Below are 6,828 nucleotides of genomic sequence, written 5' to 3'. Positions count from 1 at the left end.
TTTTTTTTTTTTTTTTTTTGAAAAGTCAATCGAAATATTTTTTGATGAAAATTCGACTTTTTTGGAGATTTTTCGACTATTTAGCAGAAAATTAAGTTATTGTTTTCAATTCTTATTTTGGTATTGGAAAGAGAACTGGAATCTTCTTTGGATAAAAATTTAACTATTTAAATTTTTTACAAAATAATTCATCTCTTTAAGAAGAAATTTCATCTTTCTTGAATAAAAATGCAATTATTTGGTTTAAAATTTAATAATTTTGTTAAAAATTCATCCTTTTTGGTTAAAATTCTGCTGTTTGTTTAAAAATTTAACTATTTTCTAGGAAATGTACTTTTTGTTTAAATTTAATATTTTGCTGTTAAAAAAAGAAAACTAAAATATTTTCTGGATGAAAATTAAGCTTTTTTTGAATTTGTTGTTTTGTTTAAATTCAAAATTCATCTGTTTTAAGAGAAATTTGATCTTTTTGGGACAATAATGCAATTATATGGTAAAAAATTCAACTATTTTGTTAAAAATTCCTGTTTTTGGTTAAAAAAAATTTGCCTTCTTGGATTAAAAATTGGATTTTTTTCGTAGAAAATTATTTCCCCGGTTTAAAGATTCTTATTTTGATCATGAAAAATCACCTGAATTTTTTTTTAACCGAAAATTTAACTTTTTTTTCAAAATGTATCTTTTTTATTTAAAAATTCGTCTGTTTTAGTTGAAATATATTTTTTTCTGAAAATGCAACTTTGTAAAACTTAAAATACATTGTTAAAATTTTTTTATGTTTCTGGTTAAAAATTTAACTGTTTATTAGAAAATCTTCTTTTTTTGCTCAAAATTAATTGTTTATCTGAAAATTCTCCTTTTTTAGTAAAAAAATAATTTTCTAGTCTGGAAATTTTATTTTTGTTGAACTGGAATTTTCTCGGGTGAAAATTCAACTATTTAAATTTTTTTTTAAACAAAAAATTCATCGTTTTAAAAAAAAATTTATAGTAATCGTTTTTGGTTAAAAATTCGTCCTTTGGGATTAAAAATTCAATTTTTTTTCTTAGAAATTTATTTCTTGTTTAAAAATTCATATTTTGATCGTGAAAGTCAACTGAAATCTTTTTTAATACAAAATTCAACTTTTTTTTTTAAATTGATCTTTTTGATATTAAAAGATTCATCTCTTTTAATAGAAACATATTTTTTTATATGCAAATGAAACTGTTTGGTTAAAAATTATTCTTTGTTAAAAATTTGTTGAAAATTTAACTATTTTGTTATAAAATAAATTCTAACTTTTTAGTCGAAAACCTTGTTTTTTGTTTAAAATTATTTTTTTTAATTAAAAATGTAACTCTTCATTTCTAAATATTCATCTTTTTTAATTGAAAAGTCTCCTTTTTCAGTAAGGAAATAATTTTTTTGTTTAAAAATCAATCAGTTTTGTGGAGAATTATTTTTTTGCTAAAAAGTCATATTTTGGTTTGAAAATTCAAATTTGTAGAGAAAATTCGTCTTTTCTCTTGAAAGTTCAACAATTTACGTCAACTTTTATTGATTACTTACAATTAAAAATTAAAAGAATTTGAAGTTGAAATTATTTGATAAAAAACATTATTAATATTAAAAGAATTTTTTAACATTTTGTTTAAAATATTTTTGAAATAATAATTCATTATTTCGAATTGAAAGCTTCTGAAATAAAAAATATAAATATTGAACGATTTTGGACAATTTAATTAGAAAAAGAGATGAATTGCATAATTTCCAAGATGAAGCGCTAAAAGTTAAATAATTTTATTTTGAATTAAATATTTACGAAATTCAATGAGTACAGATAAAAATTTTGAAAACAGGTCGTCAAAACGTTAAAAATGGAATATTTTGAGATTCCAATTTCGGAAATTAAAAATTTGAATAATTACAAATTCAGAAGTATTAAGTTCTAACAATTTAATATTAAAAACTAAATTATTGAATCTTTTAAAGTCAAAGCCTTTGGTTATTCTAGAATTTTTAATTGTTATTACATAACAAAATTATAATTTAACATTAAAGCTGATTAGACCAATGTTTCTGATATCAAAAAATTAATTTAATTATCCTAAAAAAAAACGTACAAAATAAATAGTCATTTTAAATAGGGAAGATTAAAGATGAAAAAATGTCTACTCTGGAAGATTGAAATTTCAGTGAATGCGAACTTGATTTAAAAGTAAAAAAAATTATAATTCCTAAAAATTGTGATATTAAACTTTTTTATACTCAAATCCATAAAAAGTTTTTTTAAATAAAGTAAATTTAAATAGCTTAAACAATTTATCATTTTTAAATCGCTAATTATACTTTCCAAAATTTAACCAATTAACTTTTAATTGAAATACTTGCATTTTTAACCAAAAATATGTATTTTTAAACAATAAGAATAATTTTGTACGATAGAATACAATTTTTCAACAAAATACGCGAATTTTAACGAAACAATTGATTTTTAATTATTTAAAAAAATTTAACTAAAAAAGATAAATTGTCAACCAAAACTTTTATAATAAGAAAATCAATTTTCAACCAAAAAATACGAATTTTCGAATAAAAAAGATCATTTTTTCAATCAAAAAAATGAATTTATAACTAAAATTATTGAATATTCAGCTGGAATAAATTTTTATACAATAAGAATAATTTTCAAAGAAAAAAATTATTTTCAACCCAAAAATAAACAAATTTTCAATAAAATAGTTCATTTTGTAACCAAAGAAATGAATTTTTAATTAAAATAATAAATATTCAACTGAAATACTTACGTTTTTAACCAAAAATATGTATTTTTAAATAATAAGATTAATTTTCAAAGAAAAAGATCAATTTTATACCATAAAAAAAAATTCAACAAGATACTTGAGTTTTAACGAAACAGTTGAATTTTCATTATAAAATTTTTTTAGTAAGAAAGATAAATTGTTAAACAAAACTTTTATGTTAATAAAATCAATGATTAACCAAAAAATACGTATTTTCGAATAAAAATTTACATTTTTTCAACCAAAAATGGAATAATTGAATTTTCCGTCAAAAAAAAAACAATTTTTCAAACCAAAAAAAATGAATTTTTAACTAGAATGATTGAATATTCAACTGGAGTAATATTTTCAGTTAAAGAGAATTTTTTTTCAACCAAAAAATAAACAAATTTTCAATAAAATAGTTTATTTTATAACCAAAGAAATTAATTTTCCACCAAAAATGGAAGGGTTAAATTTTCAGTTGAAAAAATTAACTTTTAACCGACAAGATTAATTTTCTGCAAAATAAAAAAAGAATTTTCCATAAATTACATGAATTTTCAAACAAATATAGTTTAATTTTTAAAGAAAAAATATCAATTTTCCATCAAATAGTTGAATATAAATCCAAAAAAGATCCGTTTGTACCGAAACTAAACTAGTTGAATTTTCCCTTAAAAATTTAATTCTTAACCAAAATAAAAATCAGACTTTTAAAAAAATAGTAAAATTTTCGATAAAAAAATTTCTTCTTACCTCAAAAAAAAAAACAACTATTTTTCAAGCAAAGAAATGAATCTTCAAGAAGAAAATTAATGTTCAACAAAAGAGTTTATTTTTCAACTAAGTAAATTTATTTATAACCTAAAAGATGAATTTTCAACTAAAATGATGAATATTTAACTAGAAATTTTCAGTTTAAAAAATGACATCGAACAAAAAAGACCAACTTAAAAAAAGGTTTATTTTCAAACAAAGTGATTAAATTTCAACTAAAATTGTAAATCTGTAACTAGAATAGTAGAATTTCAAATCAGAGAGATCAATTTTCAACTAAGATGATGTATATTTAAATAAAAAAATTTAATTTTTGAAAAAAAAACATGAATATTCAACCAGTAACATTGATTTCTACCAAAAAAGGCGATTTTTCAACTAAAAAATTAAAACTTTTAACAACGAAAAATCGGATTTTCAGAAAAATAGTTAAATTTTCGGTAGAAAAATTCCCACCCATCCTATGAAAAAACAAGTTTCCAATCAAACAGGTAATTTTTAAATAAAAAAGAGGATTTTTGATAAAAATAATGAATCTTACATACAAAAAAAATTATTTTTCAACAAGAGTTTATTTTTCCAAGTAAATTTATTACTAACCTAAAAGCTGAATTTTCACCTTAAATGATCAATATTTAAATGGAATACTTGTATTTTCAACCAAAACGAGGAATTTATAAACAAGGAAATTAACTTTCCAAGAAAAAAAAAATTTTCTGCCAAAAAAAGTCGGCTTTGGCAAAAAGAGTAGATTTTTTAACAAAATACCTCATTTTCAACGAAATAAATAAATTTTCCATTAAAAAAGACAAATTTGCGTCCAAATGGCTACATTTAGAATTAGAAAAGGTCCATTTTCCATAAAAAATGCAAAAGTTATATTAAAACAAGAGCTTATTTTTCAACCAATAATATTAATTTTCTACAAAAAAGAAGAATTTTTTGCAAATTACATAAATTTTGAACCAATCATAGAATAGTTGAATTTTCAGGTAAAAATCTAATTCTTACAATAAAAAGAATCGGATTTTCAAAAAAGAAATAGTTAAATTTTCTACTGTTTTAATTAAATTTTTAGTTGACAAATTTATTTTCAACACATTAGTTACATTTAACAAGGAAGATGAATTTTCAACTAAAATGCCGAATCTTAAACAAATGTAATTTTTAATTCCCAAGTATAAAAGTAAACAAAAAAATTATATTATAATTCGGAAATTTTTCCTCTTCAAAATACTACTTTTCCTCTAAAAACTACTTGAAGTACTCTCTTTTTCTAAAATTTGGAAGAAGAAACTTTTAAATTGTGTCGAGTTTTGAGTTGGATCGTATTTTTTAAACTCCTAATTACTAAATCCCAGTTTTAATTCTTTAAACAAAATTCCCGTTTTATGTAAAAAAAACTTTTCTAAATTGACAAAAATGATTAAAATAATGAAAATAATTAAATTTTAAAAATCGAGCACCAAATCGAAAAATTGTTCCATTCGAAGCAATAAAAATTGAACTGCAATTAAAACTCTTGAATTTTAAACCTTGAAAATTTAAATTTGTTAGAAGTTGTTTCTTTCAAATGGTCAATAATTTTAAATTTTAAATTTCTATAAATTTTAGATTTCATTAAAATCCACGTTATCATTTTTAATTCTTTAAATTGAAGAATCAATCAATGAATTGAAAAATGTTCAAGATTGTATCATTTTTAGCAATTTTAAATTTTAATTCCAGCTCAGAATTGCTTAAAAATTGAAAAATTCCTGTTTAAATCCGAAATTTTAATTTTTTTTCGAAAAATTCCCTGTTCCAATTCATAATTTTAATTTTTTTTAAATATTCCCATTTCAACTTAGAATTAAAATTCATTATATTAAAAAGTGCCTTGTTCCAGCTTGGAATTTATTTAAATTTTAACATTCCCTGTTACAAGAAAAAATATAATTTTTTTGGAAAAATACCAGTTTTATTTCAGAATTAGAATTCTTTGAAAAAATTTCCTGTTCCAATTCAGAATTTTGTGGCTTTTCAAAAATTTCCAGTACTAGCTCGAAATTTGTTAAAATTTGGAAATTCCCGGTTCCAAGTCAAAATTATTATTATTCTGGACAAATTCCAGTTTCAACTATATATTTGTAAAAAATTGAAAATTCCCTAGCCAAATTAAAAGTTAAATTATTTTTATTTTGAATAGTTTAAAAATCCTTAAAACGCTTCGAAATTTTATTTTAAGATTTTAAAATTATTCGAATTTCAAATAATTTTTCAAAATAAATAATTTTGAATTTATTTTGAATTTTTTTAAATCTTCTAAATATCTTTTCAACTGACTCGAATTTTTTCTTAGAATAAAAGGTATTCAATTCTTATTCATACATAAAAATTCAACAATTTGACTTACAAATTAAATATTTTAAATAGAACATTAAAAATGTTAACGTCCAAATTTAATTTTTTTCTTTAGTTTTGGATATTCAATTTATAAGTACTGTTTTTAAATGAAAAGTCAGATCTTTCTAAACATTATTTAACAGTTCTTTTTCTTAATTGAAAAGTTTCAAATTACTTGGTTTAAAAATGGAATATTTTAGAGTCAAATTATATTTAAAATTTATAAATATCCTTTAATTACAAATATATAATTTTGAAGTTATTTTGAAATAAAAAACGTTTAATTTTTTAATTAAAATCTGGAAATTCGAAAATTTTGAACTGATTCCGAATCATTTTGTACAATCAATTATTAATTATTTTTTTAAATCTTAAAGTACAATTAAATGTTGAAAATCATGAATTAATTTCCATTCACAGTTGATCAACTAAAAATGTTTGTTTTTTTCTTAAATACAAAATCTTCGATTTTGAACGCTTCTAATTTTTAATTGCTCAAGTCTTTAAAACTGCATTTCAAAATTATTTTGATTCAAATCTACGCTTGAAATTTTGAAATGGAAAATTTTTAAAGTGAACGATTTTCAAATTACTCATTCTAAACTGAATGATATGATAATTGAAAAAGATCAAAATTAAACAAATTATTTTTTTTTTTTCTAAAAATTTGTAAAATTGCTGGTCAAAAAATAAATTCCCGGTCCAGCCATCCTATTTTAAATTGAATTCCCGGTTAAGTCGCCACTTTGATATTTAACAAATTTCAAGGGCTGAACCAAAATTTTCAATTTCCTCCTTAAGGGCATGTGACACAGCTAAATACCTATATTACCGACCTCACTTTTTCAGTTCACTGAATGTTTTTTTGAACCTAAAAACTTTTTTTGTGAATAAAATA

General features: G+C 20.6%; 1 protein-coding gene across 1 annotated transcript in view; it reads left to right on the top strand.

Moving 5' to 3' along the window:
* LOC117172595 (splicing factor 3A subunit 2) overlaps positions 1-6,828 on the top strand; it is a 14,669-nt gene that overhangs the window by 7,242 nt on the left and 599 nt on the right. The gene's annotated exons all lie outside the window — the stretch shown is intronic.

Source organism: Belonocnema kinseyi, chromosome 5, assembly GCF_010883055.1.
Source record: "Belonocnema kinseyi isolate 2016_QV_RU_SX_M_011 chromosome 5, B_treatae_v1, whole genome shotgun sequence".
In the NCBI taxonomy this organism is placed as follows: domain Eukaryota; kingdom Metazoa; phylum Arthropoda; class Insecta; order Hymenoptera; family Cynipidae; genus Belonocnema; species Belonocnema kinseyi.
The sequence above is the reverse complement of the archived record's forward strand: the minus strand, read 5'-3'. Positions and strand labels throughout refer to the sequence as shown.